Here is a 22489-nt window from a genome sequence, read left to right as displayed (position 1 = left end):
CATTCAGCAGAGACTTCAGGAGAGCATCTTTCCAAGGCAGTTTGCTCAGAGAGCAGACAGTGGGCTCTTCCCTACCTGACTTGTTCTGCCAGGCTCGTCCCACTTCCCACCCAGCCACCCTGATTCAGTCCCCAGAGCCCTTCGAGACAATGGCGGCAGCTCGGCTTGAAGGGAGGGGGAGTCGAAGAGGCAGCAAGCCCAACCCACCAGCTTGAAAGCTTCATTTGACAGGGGAGGAGGCACATCTGGTTTGGGTTTTCAATTCAATTCAACAATGATTTATTGTGGGCCTGCCAGCTGCAGAGGTTCTGGGCTAGGCTAGGCAGGGAGAGATGCAAAGATAAGTCAAATATTATCTGTGCCCTTAAAGGAATTTTCTAGGTTGTAGCAGAGCACAGACCTGAATGAGCCATGTTTATGTGATGGGTCCTGTACTGAGGGGTTTACCTGCATACAGCACATCTTTGAACCTCCCCAACAGGTTCTGTGATGGGCAGAGAAACTGTGCTTACTTTGTTGTACACATAAGGAAACTGGGCCTCAGAAAGGAAGTGACTGGCCAAAGGTCACACAGTTAGAAAGTGATGGAACCGGGCCTGGAACTTAGATGAATCTGGTTCCGAAGCTCACACACTCTTAACCATGATTTCACTCTGCTTCCCAGAGATGATGAAGATGATGACGCGTAGCTCTCACTGAGCTCCCTTGACCAAATCGTGTACTGACTGGGCTGCAGATATTATTTTATTGGCACCTTCCAATATCCCATTGAGGCGGGTTGTTAACCCCTTTTCCATAAGAGAAAATAGGTTCTTAGGGAAGTGATGGAGTTGGGCTTTGAACCTAGGTTATTTCCAGTCTGCCAACCTATAGCCTGAAAGAGGTAGACACAGGCTGTCATGGGGGCTCAGGGACGAGGCAGGGATGGCATTTAGATTTGACCTTGAAGGGTGAGTTGGGGTTTTGAAAGGTAGGATTGGGAGAGAGCGCCTCATGGTCAGAGGGATATTATGAACAAAGAGATGAACTGTGGGGCATTTTGATCATGAAGGCTGCAGGTTCATCCAGTTCGTGGGCAGCGTACCCTGGGTATAGGGGAGCAGTGGGAAGGAAACTGAATACCCTTGAGGGTGTTCAAATTTTGTCAAGTTGAAGTTCTTGTTTTTCAATTAAGAGCAGCTCCTCTACCCAAAAGGCTTTTCAAATGATACTATCATGTAACCAATGAGCAAAAGCACAGGAGACTCTCACTGTGTATATACTCCTGGGCTGAGAGCAGAGAAGAAGACTGAAGAAAGCAACGTGGTTGCTCCAATGTGTGCTGAGGGACCCTGTATGGTTGGAGAGTCAAGATATGCACACCAGAAAAAGCAGCAGCCAGCCCAGGCAATTTGTGATCAGGGCCAAATGAGTCTTCCCAACTGTCAAATTTCAAATAACATGAAGGTTGGGGGGAGTTAAGGATGGGGGGGTTAATGGGGGGCTGCAAAGGGAAGCTTCATAAGGAAAGTGAGTTTGGGCTTTGAGAGGTATCTTAATAGGCTGGATGGAGAGGAAGGCTGGCAAACTTAAGACCAGGTAGAGCTACCAGTGTTGCTGGCATGGAGGGCTCTGTGTAGGCCTCCCTTCCTCAAACCACGGCTGCCCCCATCTCTGTCTTGACCTCCAGGAGTTTATTAGGGAAGATGGGACTGTACTGGGTTAGAGACAACCCGTGGGGGCTGGGAAACAAGGCCCGGCACCCGATATTTCTGATCCTCCAATTTTCTACACTTAGCCTCAATTCCTGGCAGCTCCCCCAGCTGCTGAATTGTGTGTGTATGTGTGAGCGGTATTTTAAATTAAGCAGTGAGTGCTTTCAGCTCATCATAAACATGCTAAAAAGCTTCAGCCACGGCCTGAGCCCACCCCCGCCCCTTACACTCAGGCGGCAGCTGGGGCCACTCGACCCTACACTCTAATGCGTGTTGCCTATGACTCACCAACGAAAAAGACTATATGTTTCAGTCTTGCTGGGTAGCTGATTCCTAGTTGTGGTGGGAAATCTCAGTCCGATTTTGGAAGGCAGTGGGCCTCAGCCCCGCCCTGCAGACTGACAATTCTACAACATATGGAGCGCCTACTGTGTGCAAGGCATTGTGGGTAAGTCTGTTAATCTCTCTGGGCTTTCCATGCCCTCATTCAGAATGCATTGACTAATTCTGTCTGCTTTACCTCCCTACTGGGGCTGCATGTCTCAGCCATGCTGTTCTTTTGATTTCTGGAACATTCCCAAGGTCTTTTGCTGTCCCAGGGCCTTTGTGCATGCTATTCCTTCTGCCTGGACTGCCTTGCTCTTGCTTTTGACATGGGAGGCTTCATCTTAACCTTTCGGTCTCGGCTCAAGTGTCACCTCCTGAGATGTGCCTTCTGCAACCACCTCCAGTTAATTCCCTCCTAATATTCCTCTTATTGCCTATAGCTCCTTAATCCCACTTACCTCTCTGTGTAATTCTGTTTCTATGTATCTATTTAGAGTCTGTCTTTCCTGTTGGAATGTAAACTCCAGGAGGACAGGGACCTTGTCTTTATCACTTGGTAATATGTGCTTCTCATCTAGATGGGTGCTTGGCACATAGTAGGCTGACATAAACAAAACCATCTGGGAAATATTTTCTCCCTGAGGTTTTTGCCAGACATATGGTTGCTGAGGAAAAAAATCATGACAGAACTGTGTCATTCCAAATGAAAAAAAAATCAGGCTGAAGGGAGGAGTTTGTTGAAAGCAGTTTTGTTTTAGAAACTGGTCCTTGGAGTCTTATCACCAGACACAGTCTTACGAAAGTTAAACAAAAGGAACAGAAAGCACAGGAAGCTAACTTTTTACTGGGGGCTTACTGTGCGTCAGGAGCTGTTCTAAGTGTTCTAGGGAGATTATCTCATTTAATCCTCATAATAACCCAATGATGTCAATTCTATTATTAGCCACCCCATTTTACAGATGAGGGAGTTGAGGCCCTGAGATGTTAAGCAAAGTGCCCAAGGTCATGTATCTAGCGAGAGACAGAACCAAAAGTTGAACCCAGGGCCATCTGAGGCTGGGAACTGAATCATGCATGCCCCGGTGCAGCCCCCAAGCTACCTGGCCACAGCTCTGATCAACTATCATTCCCACTAGACTGGGAGCTTCTCAAGTTCAAGGACTCTGTCTTCTTCATTTTTTCTTCCCCTGTGTCTAGAATAGAGCCTGTTCCAAAACAGGTACCAGTCAATATTTGTTGAGTAAATGAATAAGGGAGGTAGTGAATCCCTGTTCTTTTATTTTCTCAGGCGCAGGCTTATGGGTTCATGTTTATTTCCCTGGCTTGCATTAAAATGTAGCACTGATGACAAGGTGTGTTCTGATGTGAGAGGTCCCTCTCCCTGTGGGATACAGGGGGGACTGGCGCTGACTGAGCAACCTCGGCAGCGTTTCTAGAGCAAGGCGCTTGATTGTAAGAGTTTCATTTTGTCGTCCATCTGAAAAGTAGCTGGACCTGTTTAGGACTTAAACAAACTTTCAGTTTTCCAATCCGATTTCAAATCCTTTGCAGAAGGAGGCAGAGTGAGGGGGAGGAGCAGGGGAGAGTTATAAATAAACAAATACCCACAAAACGGCTGGTTTTTTAAACAGAATTTGCTTCAATCAGCGCTGCGCCACATTTTCCCAACTGGCCTCCATTATGAGAACAAGTGGGAACTTTCATACTGAATGGCTTTATTTTTTTTTCCTGACCAGATGAATGGTAGAAGTTTGGCTTGGGAGGCAAATTTCAAACCCTCGGCACACAGTTTGCTGCCCTACTGTGCCCCGTCCGTCACACACAGTGCTCTTCACAGCCTACCTAGTCATCACATCTGCTGCTTCAGCCCTGCAAAATAATTGGGTCATTGTTTTATCACACCGGTGAGAGAGCTGCGAGTCTGTTAGGGTTATGTCACTGACACTTGCGTGAAAAGGCAATCATGGTGTGCTGGTCATTTCACACAGCTGGGAATGCAACTCTGTTGCTATTGTGTGAGGTTCTCATCCAACCCCTCTGGTTTCGTGTCACAGCCCAACAAGTGTCAATGGATTGCCCTGATGTCTGTCACCTTCCAGGGGTTTTCTCATCCTTCAAAAGACTAAGCAGGATCTAACTCTTTTCAGGCACTTGGACTTTTTGGCTTGTACGCACAGAGGGCTGAAGGTGAGAGATGCCTGCTTTTCCTGCGTGTGGAGGTGTATACTCTAGTGGCGGGATTCTGTAATACAATGTCATTTGTTCACTGACTGCTAATTGGAGCCAAGGACAGTTTTGGCCGGAGAACAAATGATGGCTAACGTTGTCGGTGGGGGAGGACTATTTAGACAATTTATGACTCGGAGTTTTGTGGTGATTTCTATTGTGTGTTCCTTTCAGTAGGACCCGTGCTTTGCTTGCAGTTGTCAGTGTGCTTAAATGTGGGTCTCTGTGAGTGTCATTCAAGCCTATTTGCACTTATGAACAGGTATTAATGATGGCAGAGCATCTCAGTTGCAAACAAGGAAATGACTAGCACTGATTATAGAAGTATACACAGAGCCCAAATTCATGTGCCAATTCTGCTATTGCAACTCACTGATCTTTTTTCCCCACTAGTGTTCTAGCTGGAGTTTTATGGTGTGTGGCCATTAACGTACTCTTCAAAGGAATCTGTCATCGATACCTGTCCATCCCTCTTCTGGTCCCTGTCCTTGCCAAGCTGGCCCTTCCCAGCCACCTTGAGGTGTGAGAGGTACAGGCAGCCCAATAAGGTAGTCAGCTGAAGAGATATAGTGGTTTACATGCAAATCTCCTAATCCCCTTTGCCATGACTATAAAGAACTCAGGTTCCTAAATTTTTCTTGGCAGCTGATTCCAAGTGCCTCTGGGAGCTTTGGTATTTGTACTGTTCCTGGTTCCTGCTTTTGATCTTATACTGCAGTTTCCCTTTCTGTAAAATGGGGCTCTTGCTGCGATCAAATAAGAGAAGTTACCCAGAGCTGGCACAGTGCCTGATGGGGAGAGAGGAAGTGCTCAAGCAATAAGTCCTTGCCATCTCCTTTTTCCTGTCCTGGCTTCTTCTGGTTCTGTTTGCTGTACCTCTGATATTGGCCCTGGACCATGGCCTGAACCCTCCCCTGACTGGCAAGCCAGGTCCTCCACTCCTCAGACAATCCAAGCCCCCTTTTCTGGCGGCTTTCTGTAGTCCTTAACCTGTCGCCATGCGGCACTCAGTGTAACCACGGGCAGACCTCTGCCAGCTGCTGTCATTAACCTGTTGAATTCTGGCAGGGAAGAATCAGTTTCCAGACAGGAATTTGCACGTTGGGGCCAGATACAAGACCAGGAGGCCAAGTCATATTTACTTGCCTCCCCTAGTTGTGAGCCAGTCACCCACATTCTGGTTACAACCAGATGTTTCACACCCATGACTGCAATACCACCCAAACGGTTGCTAACACAGAGTGGTTTTCACTATCAGAAACGTAACCTGTGTGTCACTTCTCAAATTTCTTAAATCAGCTACCACATCTGGGTACTTTTCCCTTGAAAATGACCACCTTGTTGGGCGTCTTGTAGGAATTTTAACTTGGAAGCGCTGAGAGTGCTTATGCTCTTTACAAAGGGGTCCCTGATTACTTTCATTGTCAGGGAGTTAAAATATCGGAGAAGATAATGAGATCTTCCCCAGGCTCACCTGCTTTTTGGAAATGCGCTTCAGTTGCCTTGGCAAACAGCCAATCCAAACACTAAAAAAAAAAAAAGAGAGAGAGAGAGAGAGAGAATGCAGGAATCCTGAATGCCATTCTTGGTGCAAGCCCAAACAAGAAGAGGGCAGGGGGTGTGGGCACCACAGAAAGTGGAGAATAGGTGGTTTTTGCATCCTAGGCTGGGAGCTGATCTCTGCCTGTAGCCCCCTTGTCCCCCCATCATGTCCAGTCTCTCCTGGACTCATAAAGAGGACATGATGGTGACATCATGACAGCAGACTCCCCTGCCAGAGTCAGCCACTCAGCCCAAGAGGTTTTCCAGTCTGGCAGGTCACCTCAGGGCCAAGAGTAAAAGGTCTATCCAGTGAGTTCTCTGCCATGATTGGGTTTCAACTGCTTAGATTTTTTTCTTTTTCTGCTTTGGCTTCAATGGTTATTGGTGTATGTGCTTCTACACATTTGGGAGGGGCTGACATGACCAACTATTCTGTGTGTAGGTGTCAAATTTGTACTTTTCAACGTTTTATCACATTCTCAGAGACCCTCTCTGTTCCTGCAACTGCAAGATTGTGCTTTGAAACTGGCTTCTTTCTCTGCATTCACTGGGAATGGTTTATTCTGATAACGTTAAATTCCCACTGTTTCCAACATGAGGTATTACATCAGAAGAGACAGGTGGTTAAGTGTTTAGCCAGCTTTTACTGGGAACTCTCTTTTCCTCCTTCAGATCTCTTGTAGATGCTAAAAGGTGTCTGGAGTTTCTTTCATGCCATTTTATTGAAAATTCATATTCACTAATTCAAACAGATTTTTTGAGTCATTATGTGTGAGGTACTGTACTATGATATGCTTTATATCCCATACCTTATTTCATCCTCACCACAAAGCAGTAAGGGAAGTACTGTCATTATCTTAATTTGACAAACAAAGAGACAGGCTCAGGGAACATAATGCAAGATCACACAATCTATATGTGGGGAGGTGGGATTCAAACCCAGGCTTATCTGATGCAACAGCACTATACTGCCTCCACATAGCATATTTCAGGCCTCTCACAGCCCTTGAGAACAAAATGAATCCTTGACAAAAATGCCCTACTCTACATTTCGCTAATCGTTAAAATTACTACTGCTATTACTACTGCCACTGCTGCTATGGTTACTGGTGCTATTATCATTTTCCCAGCACAGGCATGTGCTTTATACCTAGCTGCCGGTTGTAGAGTTCAAGCCTAGGCTCATATGAGTCCAGTACATCCATCCCACTTATTTTTTTAAAAATGTATTTATTTGGCCACATCGGGTCTTAATTGTGGCATACAGGATCTGCATTGCAGTGCTCGGGCTCTCTAGTTGTGGCACATAGGCTTGGTAGTTGCAGCGTGCAGGCTTAGGTGCCCTGCTGCATGTGGGATCTTAGTTACCCAACCTGGGATTGAACCCGCATTCCCTGCATTGGAAGGTGGATTCTTAACCACTGGATCGCCAAGGAAGTCCCTGCCATTCCACCTTTTTGCACTGCTTGGAATAACACCCAGAAGATGGAAGACATACACTCCTCAGGTAGGTTACTGACTGCTGGCTCAACTACCAGCATTCACCCATGGTTAGTGAGCATGTCAGATGAATGATATATAGCTCTTGCCCTTGAGTTGCTTGTAAGACCTTCTGGGTAGACACATACGGGAAGCACTCATTTAAATGTATTACATTTACCTGTGGTGGAAAACAAGCATGATCTGTAATTCGTATGCTAGACTATGTGTAAATGGGAACTGGAAAGGGCTTGAAAGAGACTGGACTAGTTTAATAGTAAGAATAAGGAACAGGAAGACTCCGAAACTAACTAGCTACCTGTGCCCTTAACCTCTCTGGGCTTCTGTTTCCCCAGCCAGGGCCCCAAAATAATAGTCATAGCTACCATTTATTAGGTACTTTATTGTGCACCAGGCACCCTCCTAAGTGGTCTCCATGTAGTCTTGAAGACCGTTATTCTCAAGTTCCCTTCTCTGGAGCTCAGGCTCAGAGACTGTAGGCAATATGTCTTAAGTCACATAGCTCTTCAGTGGCTGATCGTGTCTATCTCTAGAATCATCTCAGGCCACTTACTTGCATCGCCTCCCTTACCTCCTGACTGAACTCCAAGGCAAGTGTGCTCTACTCTGTTGCCTTTAAATGAAAATTAAAATCAAGGAGAGTCTTGTTCAGCCGAGCCAAGAGGATAAACATTCGAAATAGCAATTAGTAGGTAGAAATGTTGCCAGGAAGAGCTATACAAAAGCACAGAAAGACACCCAAGGGAGTTAACAATGTCGGGGGCGCAGCGGCGGTTGCACGTTGATGTTTAATTGGATCCCTGCCAGCCCTTGCCTTCCTCTTTCACCTTCCTGCTCCGTAATTTCTCAGGTTTCTCTAGAGAGCACACCCCACCTAGGGGTAGCCAGAGCCACCACAGGAGGGCACCAGGCCAGGATTGGCAGGCCTAGGGCAGTTGGGCTCTGGGCTGGAAACCATAAATAACAACTTTAATGAAAGGCAGCTTTGGCCAAGAGCCCTGTCATTTCTTAAGAGATTCTGGGCCTCATCTATGGACCTAGTTACTTGAGAAAGGCCCTGCCATAGTATATATAACAAGGATAATGATATAACAGTTGCCCTTTAGTGAGCATTTACTATGGGCCAGGCCCTTGCTGAACACTTCCAGACACTAACTCATTTAACCCTTAAGTAGCCCTATGAAAACAACTGTTATGGTTTCTCTCATTTTCTATAGGAGGCGTCAGGCTCATAGAGGCTAAGTAACTTGCTCAAGTTCATAGCAAATGGGAGCTAGAATTTGAAGCCTGCAGCATCTGGTTTGGGGGCTAGAGCTCTTAATTCCTGTATTTAATAAATGTCTGCTAAAGGAATAAACAGATGAATGAATGGACAAATGTATTAATTCATTTCACTTTACTTTAACAAACATTTATTGAGTGCTCTGTGTCAGCCCCTAGGCTGGGCATTGAGGATTCTAATGTTAAACATTTAAACACAGGCACACCCACTCCATGGCCCCTGTGCACGAGCTCACAAAAGAGCTCTCTAATGTGGCATGATTTCTTCTGGGGAAAAGTAATTCGAGTTTCTTGAACAGCAGTTTTTAATGATGCTATTAAATTTAACCCAAAGCAGGGGTTGTGCACCGGTTAGCGAAAAGTTTCAAATGAGAAAGTGTCTTTGATTAGTCATCAATTCAGCCAGAGAATGGTTACTATCAGAAATGGAGCTACAACTCTGATCACATTAACTAACTCTTCTTCCATCTATCATGTCTATATGCTGTCGAACCCTCCCACGGTACAAAAATTATCTGTACTCTAATGGACAATTATCCCATCCATCATCTCCTGGTCCTGCTGATTGCTGGCTCTCTACTTGCCCACGGAAGGGAGTTATAAGTAGTCACGACTGATGATGCACTGGAAAATTGCTCATTTTTACACATTTCAAATCCATGCAGAATGAATGTTTTTGCAGGCTGCCCTTTAAGCTACATTTGTTTCCCTGGTTATATAAGAGCAGGTTATGAATTCTTTACCTGTATGTGAAATGTGGCCACTGTGAACATTCCAAAACCCCTCTAGGCAGCAACCCTATAAATATTAAAATAACGAATGAATGAAACACACCTGAGGTTATAGCAGAGGTGTATGCCCGGTACCTTGGGCTTGGGCAGCTAGTCAGTCATGTCAGTGTGATCACTGTCTTTCTTTTCTTTTCCGGGCATTTTGAAGAGAATCCCAAGTTGATTAGGGTCGAGGTAATGACTCATGATGCTGAAAGCAGGGGTTAAGTGGACAGTGAGAAATGCCTGTTAAATTCTCTGAAATGATTACTATGATATTTGAGGATAGAAATGCCCCGCTCCCCAACTGCTCAACCCAAGTCCGGTAATACCTCTAACTTTTGATTGCAGTAACCAACATGCCCAGTGCAATCAGACTCACCAGTTGCCCAAGGCAAAAAGCCTAGAGTTGTTTTTCCTGCATCCTTATTTCTCACCTTTATGTTCAGCCAGTCAATAAGCCCTGCCAAGCTTACTTCCTAAGCGTTCCTCAAATCTGACCCATTTCTCCATTTCTCCTGCCAGTGCTTTAGTTCATGACTTCCTCAGTCTTCTCTTGCCTTGATTCCCTCAGTAGCTTCTTGTTTCCTCACCTCTCATTTTCCCCTTGGTGATGATTCTCCTCAAAGTGGTCTGAACTATCTTTCCAAGAGGCAGATCAGACCATTTCCCACCACCTCCTCCATTTAGGTGGTAAAGAATCTGCCTGCAATGTGGGAGACCAGGGTTCAGTCCCTGGGTAGGGAAGATCCTCTGGAGAAGGGAATGGCAACCCACTCCAGTATTCTTGCCTGGAGAATTCCATGGACAGAGGAGCCTGGCAAGGTCCATGGGGTCGCAGAGAGTCAGATATGACTGGGTGACTAACATTTTCTTTTCTTTCTTCCACTGAAGTATAACTCACTTTACAATACCTGAGACCAGAAGCTCTCAAAGTGTAGTCATGGGGCCAGCAGCCACAGCATCTCTGAAAACCTGTTAAAGTAGGTACTTCTTAGAGACCTACTGAATGAGAAACTCAGGGTACACCACCCCCCATTTGGGTCCGACAAGCCCTCTGGGTGATTCTTATGAGTGCTCAGATTTAGACCTCCCACCCTAAAGCCCTGGTTCACAATTCTGCTTGCACATTAGTATAAACCTGGGGAGCTTTTAAACATTCCAACGCCTCCCCAATGGGCTTATTAAATCTGAGTCCCTGGGAGTGGGAGCTATTCATCCGTGTTTTTTAAGAGTTCCCCGGGTGATTTCAGTTGGCAGTCAAGGCTGACGACTACTGTTCTTCAAGATGAAGTCCCAACTCTTCGGTCCTGTCTCCCCACGCTCCTTCTATCCTCCTTCTAGAATCATAGGGAATCATTTACACTTCTCTGAGGCCACAGTCTCTTATCTCTGAGCATCTGCACACATCTCCCCCCTTCCCGCCCCTCCCTCTCCCCCCTGATGCCTTCTTGTCTACAACACAGAGATCAGAAGACACCTCTACAGAAGAGCCTTCCCTGATCCCCCCTCCCTGTCTGGGTGAGATGCCTCTCCCCTGAACACCCACAGCATCCACATTACAGCACTTTCCCCATCATCTCGTTATTCTCTGCTTAGTTGTCTGCTTCCTCTAGCAGCCTGAGAACAGGGACTCTCAAGGACAGTGCCTGGCACATAGTAGACGTGGCATGATCTTACACATTCTATGCCCTCTTCCTGGGTTGCTTGCCTGTACCTTGTCCATGGGGTGAATTCCTATACCACCTTCAACATGCAGCTCAGATATTGCATCTTGGTAGAAATCTCTGAATCCCCTGTCTGGGTTAGGGACTTTTTCTCTGGGTTCCCACAACACTCTCACCTTAATCTGGTCCTGGCCCTTAGCACATGGGGTGGTCATGGTCTGTTTACTTATTTGTCTCCTTGCTGGGAGCAGCTTGAGGTCAGGGGTGGGGCCGTGTGCAACCCCAAATCTCAGCCCCTAGCACTGTGCCTAGCACATCTTATGTGCTCAGTAAACATCTGGAGAATGGGTAACTGAGTAATGTGAAGACCTTTTCCTTCTCCATGTCTGCTGTCACTATTCCTGTCTGGACCATGGTTGCTTTATTGCAATAGTGCCCTGACTAATCCTCATCTCTGCTTTCTCCAGTCCGTCTGTTACCTGCCTCCCCCACCCCCACCACCCACCCAGTTTCCCACATGGCTTTCTAAAACCTCAGTCACCACATCCCTCTTGGACTCAAACACTTACAGTGATTCCTCATTGTCTGCAGAGCAGATATCAGAGAGGCATTCAAGGTCCTTCCCAACAGTGCCCGTCTTTCCTGCCATACCTCTCCTCATTGCCCTATATATAGGACTGGTTATATCATTTGTGGGTGGGGTCTGGGGCAAAATGAGAATGTAGAGTCCCCTTGTAAAAAATGTATTCAGATGTTCAAGACAGCAACAGCAGCACATTCAACCAAGCATGGTGGGGGCCCTTGTGAGTGCTAGGTCCTGTGCTTGGGCACAGGCCTGCCCCTGCATATAGCCAGTGTGCTGGCCGGATGAATTCACTGTTCCCTGAACTGCTGTGTGGGCTCATTTTCTCCATAATGTTGGTCAGGCTGTTCCCATCTCTTCTACTGCTGTCACCACTCCAAAGCTCCTCTTCCCCACAGATCTGCCTCTTCCCTGTCCTTTGGGTACCTCCTACCATTTCAGACCACAGTAGTTTCTACCACACAACCTGAGAGCCATGATTATTTTTCTGTATGTAGTCATGTCTCTGTACTGACTTTTAAGCTACTTGAGGGCAGAGATACTCTTGTGTTCATCTTGGCAGTTTCTACAGATCTAACAAGTGCTTCGTACTCATCTCAGTCAATTGACTGACTCAGGGAAAATATGGCCCAGCTCCAGTAACCAAGTGTGCCAAAAAACATTAGACACTGAGAACCTGACTTGAGTCCCTCGTGATTAGCTGTGTAATATTGAAAGAGTCACTTCCTTCAAAGCCCTAGCTTTGCCCTCTACAAAAGATGATACTTTAATTATTTTCTGCTAGTATCTTGTCCTCTGCTAATGTTTTCAAAATCCTCTTTTGTTTTTTAATGCACCTAAAATTTTTAAAAATACATATTTTATATGACATAATTGCAATATCTGAATCTTGAGGATCTGATTCTGTTTCTGTTTTTTCTGGCTTCATGGTGTGCTTTGTAATTTTGGATTATGAGTTCATGTTCAGCCAGACTCTATTGATGGGAATCCGGAAGCAGATGGAAGGTGTGTTCCTCCAGTAAGAATTTGTGTTTGCTTCTTCCAGGTGCTTCAGGGCATTGTTAACCCAGCAATACTTTGAGTGAACTGTTTATTCCCAAACACAAGAGCTGTGCCTTATTTGTCTATATGATCCAAGCTTAGCTTGTAGATGCTCAATGTGGATTTGTTGATTGAATGGATGAATGAATAAGACCTCTATGAGTTTTTTCCGAAGCCCAATAAGAACTCTAATCTCTGGTGGTAACAAAGGACAGTAGGTGCATTAGGAAAATAATTACTAACATTTATTGAGTACTTATGTGCCAGGTATCATTCTTAGTGCACCGTGTGTATTAATTCACTTGATTCTCACTATAACACTGTGAGGTAGGTACTATTGTTGTCTTCATTTTACAGAGGAGGCTCAGACAGGCTGAGTAACTTGGCCAAGGTCACACAGCTAGTGAATGGTGGAACTCAGATATGAACCCAGAGATACATCCCACCCTGAAGATACATTTAACCACCATCTTATATTGAAGGAGAGAGGAATAGTCATGACAGTAGCAGTAAGAGTAGAAAATTTCCATACTGTTGGAGGGAACTCAGGAGTCACCCAGGCCACACCAGGCATGGAGGGAAACATGGCATAATCTTGTATCGTCAGTTAACCCTTGTATGTAGGCTTCTCCGCCCCAGCTAGAATAGGAGCAGTTTGAAGGCAGGAACAATGGTTTACAACTCATTGAAATGTTTCAAAGATATTTGCTGAATGAACAAATGAATTTAAAATTCATTTAAGTAAACACATGAATCCTTTAAATAAAGTATATCACATGTTACATGTCAGACAAACTGGTGATAAAGATTTCACTTTACTTTAAAATTTGAAAATGCCTAGATGTGACCATAACACAGTCTGGTACAGTCACACCTTACATTTGTCTCAGCGCATGCCACTTAGGACCCTTCGGGAAAGAAGGAAGAAACTTGGATTCCGCCTTCATAGGCCCTGAGGCTGTCAGGAACCAAAGGCCACTGTATTTGTAACCCATCCCTTTGGCTGCTATCCAGATCTAGGAGGGCCTGAAGGAAAGAGGGGCTTTATTTTTTCTTGTCCTTGCCAAGGCTAGGAAAGAATTTGAGTGTGGACTCTCAGTAAACATTCTGGGTCTTCCCTCCAGCACTGGTCTGATGGAATGAAATCCCCAGTCTCTACCAATCTTGGCTCAATATTTACCTGGGGGTTTGCAGTGAGCCTGGGGACAGGGTTCCAGAATGAAGAGGAATGGAGTTGGGGAGTGAGGGGAGGGGTGTGTGTGTGTGTATGTGTGTACTGTGTGAGGAATGGCAGGCGTGGGGTGGGTGGTACCAGGTTGCAAGGCAATGAGAGTGAGGTCTGGACAGAGAGTGTTGGAGAAGAAATAACTCCTTAGCACATACTGGTTCCCTTCCCAGGACTTCCCCTTGCTGAAACAACTTGCCTGATCCCCATGTTAGAAGCTCAGATTGAGGCAGTTAGCCACCCAGGTTCCCAGCTTGACTTTCCTTATGGGTGTGTGTGGAGGGGGTGATGATTAAGAGGGTGAAGAGAGGCTCTGGGAATAGGAGTTTGCCCCATGACTGTGCTGATATATTCATTGCCTCTATCCTGCTAGTGGACACACAGCAAGCCCTTCCCTCTCCTACTCCCTGGACAGACCAGGACTCAGTGCTAGAAAACCCTTGGGGACGTCATTGCCAAAGAATGTAATATGGAGCCCGTTGGATCTGAGGAGCATGAGCAACATTCAGGCAGCTGGCAGGGTCTTGGCTGGAAAGAGATATGGAAGTTAGGAGCATGTAGGTGAGAGTTGAAACTGCCCAAAGGGAGTACATAGAAAGAAAAGCAGAGGAAAGGGCTTGCGGAGGTATTATGGTCTGTGAAGTGGGAACGGGACATGCGAGTCATAGGTTTGAAGAGCCTTCGTGTATTCATCCATCCATCCATTCATTCAACGTTTACTGAGCTTTGTGCCAGATACCAAGTTTGAAGAAGAAGTTGGGGATTCAAGAGGGAGAAGGGTTAAGAGGGGACCCCTGGGTGGATTCAGATGAAGGAGAAGGGAGGGGCAGAGTTGCTGGGTTCTCTCCTGCTAGGAGAGCAGGTCTGTTAACACAAAGCTGCATCTGCCTCCCAGCCTGCTCCCCCACCCCCGCACCTCCTCCTGTCTTCTCATCCACACAAGCCACATGGTGGCTTTCTATTGCCCTGTACCCCTTCCACGTTCTTTCTGGGCACTTAACTGTGGCGCCAGCAGCACCCCTACTGAGAGCTCAGGCAATCTCCAGGGGCGGGCTGGTGGGGGCGGTGCGGGGAGGGATGACAGTTTGGAAAAAAAGAGCCGGATGGAAAAGGAGCTGTCTGTCTGTCTGTAATTAGCTCCAGCTGCTGTTGCGCGGCAGCGCTGGGGGCGTCAGGAGTGTGAATGCATGCGGATGAACCTGCGTGCGTGGCTCCTCATTGCTATCACTATTTTTCACCGTCTTGTGCGCTGGCTTCAGCCTCGCAGCTCTGCAACCTCTCCTGTCCCCGAAGGTCCCAAAGGACAGAGTGTTCCACAGGCAGCACCAGCTTGAATCACTAACGCTGCTAAGCAGAAGGACAACAAATCTAGGCCCCCATATGTCCTGGATACACGAGCCCTTGCTCTCTCCCTCCACCCACGCTTCCTGAATGTTTCCTACTGACTGAAGCCCAGCACTTGAAATTAACAACACCTTAACTTCTGGCAAAGAGCTTTCACAGCTGGCAGGCTGTGCCTCCTCAGACAGCCAGAGGGGCAGCATTTTACAGGTGAGGACCCCGAGACCCAGGCAAGCAGGGAGATTGGCGCAGGGTCACCTGGCCAGTTGGTGGCAGAGCTGTGTCTGGGATGCAGGTGGCCAGTCCCCAGCAGGGCGCTGCCAAGAGGGCTGATACCGGGTGGCGCTGGCTTTGCTCTCTGTGCTCCCGAGAATCTGGAAATCACGACTCCAAGACCTGGCTCAGCAACTGATGAAATCTAGGACCTCTGAGGCTGAGTCCAGACTAAGAGCTTATTTAGAGCCTGCCGCGTGCCCACCACTGAGCCAGTGCTTATGGTGGCCTGAAACAGGGGTCCAGCATAGCCCCTGCTCTTAAAGAAATGACAACCTGAATGGAGAGACTGAGCTTAGATACTAAGTCCAAAGGAATCCCAAGGGCTTCCCTCTTTTCTGCTAACCAGTCTGTTACCAGGGACCATAACTCAGAGACCCCTGCATTTACCTCCCTCCTGACCCAGCCCTGTAGAGTGATGGGTAGCAAGGGCTAAGGGTGAAGGATAGGGAAAATGGGGGAAGAAAGGAAAAACTAGAGTTCCTTCTAGGTGTCAGGCAGTGTGCTTGATACATGTTATAAATATGTCATCTAAATGACATCTATATCTTTATACATAAACACATGCATACCTAACCTGACTCTCATCCATATAAAGAGTTTAAGACAGTGTCTGGTAGGTATTAATAGAAAGCACCAAGAGGATGCTAACTATTCTTCCTTCATATCATCGCCATCTTCTTTATCATTATCTACATTATCTCAGTTAATCCTTCTAACTCTGGGAGGTAGCAACTATTCTTTTCATGATGGACCTAAAAATAGGGAAGCCAAGAGTTTATTGTATTCAACTGAGAATGCAAATGAGAACCCAATACCTTTGTATTGGTAGCCTTTGGGGACCTCTCCATCTCGCAGGACTAATGGGGCGCACATAAATACTCATGGTACAGCTGTGCTGTGGTCGAAGGGAGCAGCATCACCCGGGCACTGATGGTAAGTGATCTGGTATCCAGAAGTTAGGTGGGCTTTTCAGATGAAGGACATTTGAGCTGAATTTTGAGGGATGGAGGATTTGGCCAGGAGGAGCAGTGGAGGGAGGGGAAGGACATTTGGGCAGAGGGAGCAGTATTTGCATGAAAGAGCCTGTTCCAGAGGGCGGGAGGATGGTTGGGGTGGTGTGGGGGTGGTGGTGGGGGTGATTGGGGTTGGGGTGGTGCGCGATTGGCAGCAGCAGAGGGGGTGGAAAGGTGGTTGGGAGCAGCTTATACTAGGCTTCGTTGGCCAGCTGAGTTTTGCACCTTGTTCTGTGAGCAAAGGGGCTCAAAGTGGGTTAGACCGATTGGGAAGCCATCTCAAGGCATGAAGTGGCAGGAGCTCTGGCTCAGGAGTGTGCAGTGGGAGCAGGAAACCATTCCAGGGACATGTCACAGAAACCACAGGGCTAATGTTGTGGAGTATTAAGGAGAGAGAAAAGGTGACAATGACCCTGAGCTTCCAGCTCGGGCCCCTGGTGTTGCTGTTTACAGAGACAGGGTTGGTAGGGGCATGAGTGGGGACAGGCAACAAGTTCAGTGGGACTCGTAGGGTGTGGGTTGCCAGTGGGACTTAGTGGACATATCCAGCAGGAAGTGGGGTGAGAGCTGAGGGCTGAGAACCCACCAGGGTCTAAGTGGCATTAGCTGACCCTGTGGGACCGGATGGAGTATCTCTTGTCCCGTTTACTCCTACAGGACAAGGGCTGGGGACAGAGCCAGGGGAGCCCCAGCATGAAAGGGGTGTGATGGCGGGGACACTGGCCCAGGGTGAGAAGACACAGCCCCTTCCAGAAACCCCGTCCCTTCTCCTCAAGACCAGTGTCCCTTTTCCATGGCTATGCTCCCACCAGTGAAGGGAGGTGCTCTGTGTGCAGAACTCATGTCACATGGGGGTGAGCCACTTCAGCTTTTGGGTTCTTTGGTGGGGCGTGTCTTCTGATGAAATCCAATAAATGAACCACCAGGGATTTGGGACAGAAAGGACAAATGCAAGGGCTATATGATGACAGCTGGAGCATTCAGTGCAAACAACCGAGTATTCAGTGCTGCAGAACTGGAAGCACATTCACGAGGGCATTTCTAAAGATCTACTCTGTGCAAACTACCATGGGTCTCCTAGGAGCCCTAAAGCTTCAATTAGACCTAGTGGGTCCCCTAACCAAATCCCATAACACCATACATCTAAAGCCCCAAGTTAGTCATGAAAGTTTCAGTTACACTCTGAGTGTAAGAGACCCCAAACTGCCATCTTGACAGATATTTGATTTATTGTTAAATTCCTGGGACCGCATCAGTAGTGGTTCTGAACACTTTACTCACATGAACTCACTTATTCCTTATGAATATTATAGACCCTGTGTGTGTGTGTGTGTGTGTGTGTGTGTGTTAGTAGCTCAGTCGTGTCTGACTCTTTGTGACCCCATGAACTGTAGCCCACCAGCCTCTTCTGTCCATGGAATTCTCCAGGCAGGAATGGGGTGCCATTTCCTCCAGGGGATCTTCCCAAGCCAGGGATCAAACCCACATCTCTTGCATTGCAGGTGGATTCTTTACCGTCTGAACCACCAGGGAAGTATATATACATATACTATATGTACGTATATAAGTATATGTATATAAGTATATATATAATAGTAACAATATATATAATATTAATAGTAACAATCATAGCATATCATGTTTCCTGAGAACTTAATGTAGGCCCAGCATGGTTCTAAACACATTAGACGAAATAATTCCTAATTCCACATGCACAACACTGTGAGGGGGGTGTTATTACTATCTCCATTTTACAGGTAAAGAAACAAATCACAGAAAGATTAAGTTGCTCAAGGTCATACAGCTTATAGGAGGCCTGGGTTGTGAGTCTAAGTCTACCAGTGTGGCTTCAGCATGCTATTAACCACCCAGGCCTTCTGTGTGCAGTTGCTTCAGTCGTGTCCAACTCTTTGCGACCCCATGGACTGTAGCCCGCCAGGCTCCTCTGTCCATGGGATTCTCCAGGCAAGAATACTGGAGTGGGTTTTCATGCCCTCCTCCAGGGGATCTTCCCCACCCAGGGACTGAACCTACATCTCCTGCATTGCAGGCAGATTCTTTACCACCTGGGAAGCACCAGGCCTTCTAGAGCCTCTAGTAGCTCAGAACACCTCTAGATAAGAGTTCTCTGTCCATTTAGCACTTCAGATTGGTAGCATCAATGATTTTGATCTGCAGTTCAGATATTTAAAACTGCTCCGGGTCTTTGTGAAAAAACAAAAACAAAAACAAAACCTAGGAGCTGCTGCCTGAATGAGAAGTCAGGATTCAGAAGACATTTACACATGCTTTCCTGGGTAAGAGAGTCAGGATGGAGGCTGGGGCTGGTTATAGGAATCGGAGTCCAGCGATCTTCCTCCCCATCCCCTGCCCTCATTCCACAAGATGGAGCACCACGTTTCTTAAGGTGTGGCTCAAGGAACGCTTTTTAAACATGCAGATTCCAGGGATGAACCCCAAGCCCAGACACTCTGTATCTCTATGGAGATTATAGCTGGAATATGCATTTGAGCCAACTCCTGGACTGAAGTAGTTCCACAACTGGTCTCACTTAAGTCTCTGAGGCTGGAAGCCTGTCTGCTAATTCTACAGGTACCCAAAGTGTGGCTAGGGGGGCTTCCTCCGCAGCCCCCTTGCCAAGCAGAATCAGGGAGGGCTTGAATGCAGAGAGCACGCTGAGGGCATGCCTGCACAGAAAGCAGAGCTCTTTTTTGCCACCACACCCCTTGAAAGAGAGTGAATCCTCAGGAGTGGGCGGGGAGGGGGAAGAGAGGAAGTGAAGGAAATCCTCTTGAAGCTGAAGCACCTTGGGGCCCAGACAACGGGATGTCCTGAAGGGGGAGGGAGGATGGGAGACAGAGGTCGGGGGTGTGTGCTGGTGGGTCAGCAGCCACAGGATCAGAGAGCCACAGTGGGAGTGGCCATGGCTAGGTATTGATGCTGCAGTTGCAGTCAGCTTTACAGGAACCAGAGATTCGAAATTTTAGGTGGCACTCCTTTCCTTTTGTTGAGTGCTTGGAGTGGCTCGGAAACCTGGGTTTGATCCCTGAGTCGGCAAGATCCCCTGGAGAAGGGAATGGCAACCCACTCCAGTATTCTTGCCTGGAGAGTCCCCATAGACCGAAGAGCCTGGTGGGCTGCAGTCCATGGGGTTGCTAAGAGTTGGACATGACTGAGCCTCTGTACTCTCTAGGGAGCTTCACCCTTCTGGACCCCACCCTCCCAGAAATAACTCCAGCTCATCACTAGGAAAGGAGTAGCAAAGCTCAGTCTGTGGTTGAGGAAAGCCAAGAAAATGATTGCATGGATCCCTAATGCTGAATCTGTCTAGTTAGCTAGCTGGGGGATGGGGTGGATATAAAATCAGTGAGAGGAAAGGCTTGGGAAAGCTCTCATCTGGTGGGACCAGGAAGCAAAGGAGGAAGAGAGCTACTTTAAGGAAATGGTAACCCTGATGGTGGTAGATCTGCCCTGGGCAGGACTTCCTGCTGCTGTAACCCATTCTCAGATGATGGTTCATACAGCAGAGAGCTGGAAATCTTAATCGTGGCTGATTTTTGTGAAATATTTATTTCGTACCTGGCACTATGCTGGGCCTTACATGCATCACCTCATTTCACGACACTCTTTGATAGATCCTACTAATATTGTGCCCATTTTACAGATGAGGCTGAGAGAGGTTATATGACTTGCCCAAGGCCATGCAGCTATGGAGTGGCAGAGCCAGGATTTCAGCCCAGGTAGTCTTACTCCCAAACTCTGTTTATTAGGCCCTAGGAAGGGTGTAGGGATATGGGGATGCCTTCCCCTGGGCCTGTGGTTCTGCATGGGCAACCTCTCTTTGCATCTGATAGCTTCTGGTGAACAAGGTGAGTGACTGTATCTATCATGAATTCCCTTGGGTATGAGTTCCCAATCCAAGGAACAGGTGGGGCAGAGGCTCCAAGGCTAAGTCCCTATGTGATCTGCTCCTTTGATCCACCCTCTTGGGCTGGAGAAATGCCGGGGCTGAGGGGTCCCAGAGTATTTGATCTGTTTGATTCTTTGTACCAAGGCCTCTTCACATTTTTGAGAGTCCCTAGTTCAGTGGCTCAGGCAACTGAGCCCCGGGGTGCCTTTGCAGGGAACCCTTCTATCTCCTATCCCACTGTAGCAGATGAGCTCCTTCCTCTTCCCTGTCCCCAGGTTCATTAAATGCGTCTTTGTCTTGTTACCCAAATTCTGAGTCTCACCTTTAGTAAGTTGTCTTGTACTTCACTTTCATGAGAACTTTCCCTTTTTGCCAATGGACTGTCTTGGTCCTTTTGGCCTTGACCTAGGTCCTGCTTCCAGCTCCTGCTCTGAGGTTTATCTCTGTACCTACAGTAATCTCATGTTCCTGCACTCTCTTCTCTCTGCTATCAGAGTTGCCGTCAGGATGGGATACATCCAGGTGAGTCTTAACAGATTGACCCTCCCAAGAAGTTGGCATTTTAACTGGTGTCAAAGCCCCATATCAAAGAAATTATGGACTTAAGAATTTTCAAGCCCTTGGGTGGGGATAGGGAGAGATTTGGAAGGGCAAGGGAATGTTCTTAATACTCCTGGAATACCATGAAGTAGACATCAAATTCAGGCTACCACCAGGCCAGAAGTTGGCTTATTTTTTTTAGAATCCATCACATCGAATGAATTCCCTCCTCTCACTCACCACTCAAGGTTTTGACTAAAAAGTCTTCCAGATAATGAACTTCTATGATGCAAGCATCATTTTCTCAGAGCTCTGTTGGAAGGACTGCTAAGCTCCATGAGTTACCAAAGACCACACAAACAGTAGTAGTCAAAGCAAAGCCAAATTCCTCCTGAGACTAGTTTCTTTCTATAACCTGAGAACAAATCCAATCTCCACCCTAGACAGGGTGATTTTCCTCTTTTCATTTCTCTGGCACTGATATGAGCCCTCTTCTCCTCTAATCTTCCTCAGACTCTTAGCAGAATACAAATGAGAAGCTGCTGATTTTGCCAGGCTGAGAAATTGAAAGTAGCCAGTTTTGCTTTTTCTCTGCCAAAGACAGTGTTCCTTCTGTGCTGCTATATACGGAAAAAAGGCAAGACCTTCTGACCTTGTTATGTTCTTATTCATGACCCATCAAGTCATTAGGAAAGCCTAGAGGGACACTGTTTTTAGTATGGATCCTGGTAAGTTTATCCAGATAATTTCCTATCAAAGGCATCCCTCACACTCGCCTCCAAACATGTCCTGTGCCCTAAGAATGCTTTGGTGTTGGGGCAGGTAACAGGGGTGGGCTCTGTCATCTAGGACTCTTTGGAGCCCTCGTTTGAGCTGCTTCAGGGACTGACAAACTGGCCAGAGACTATGTCCAGTGTCTCAGGAAAGCAGTAAATAAAAGCTCCTCCTTTCCTGGGGAGCCCATGTCTATTTTGGCCTCTCTTTCCATCAGACTGGGAAGATGTTGAAAAGGGCCATCTCGCGGCAGAGCAGGGAGCTTGCAGTGTGGTGGCTGCGTTTCTAATTGGGCTGACTATCAGCCCAAGCCCCACTGCCCTTTTCAACACAGAGGAGTTGCTAAATTCTATTTCAACTGTCCTGTTTACATCTTGCCCCGTTTCAGCAATTTGCTTTGTAAAAGATGGAGAAGCCAGCAGTGACTGTACCCACAACAGTAGCTGAGGTCACATTTAAGAAATTCAAATGCTCAGGGCGCGCTTCTCCCATTAAGTCCAACTCGAGCCATTGGATGTGCACAGCACTGCTCAACAGAAGACCCCCGAAGGCTGTGTGGCATTTCTAGTATGCTGGGGGTTTGGGAAAGAACGAAAAGGCATTTTCATTTTCCGAACTCAGAAGCACTTCCGGGGGTGGGGGAGGGTGTCAGGAATTCTTCCAAAGTCATGGGCCTGCCCACACCTGACTGATGACCTACCCCAGGCCCTTCCCTCCCTGCCCCAAATAAAAGACAGTATGAGTGACAACGAGCCCCGGTACTTACAGGTGCAGAGGAT

At 47.2% G+C, this 22489-nt stretch overlaps 1 protein-coding gene across 2 annotated transcripts in view; it reads left to right on the top strand.

Annotated features, from left to right (window-relative positions):
• The first annotated feature begins 1595 nt into the window (after window positions 1-1595).
• Window positions 1596-22489, top strand: part of RTL9 (retrotransposon Gag like 9) — a 37948-nt gene continuing 17054 nt past the window's right edge. The window contains exon 1 of one of the 2 annotated variants that reach the window (XM_086386588.1): window positions 1596-2142. The gene's annotated coding sequence lies outside the window, so the exon portion shown is untranslated. The remainder of the gene's footprint in view (window positions 2143-22489) is intronic. The other variant, XM_086386586.1, reaches the window with a different exon arrangement.

This window comes from Bos grunniens, chromosome X, assembly GCF_055505025.1.
Source record: "Bos grunniens cultivar Pamir isolate PY7600 chromosome X, Bosgru_T2T1.0, whole genome shotgun sequence".
NCBI lineage: Eukaryota > Metazoa > Chordata > Mammalia > Artiodactyla > Bovidae > Bos > Bos grunniens.
The sequence above is the reverse complement of the archived record's forward strand: the minus strand, read 5'-3'. Positions and strand labels throughout refer to the sequence as shown.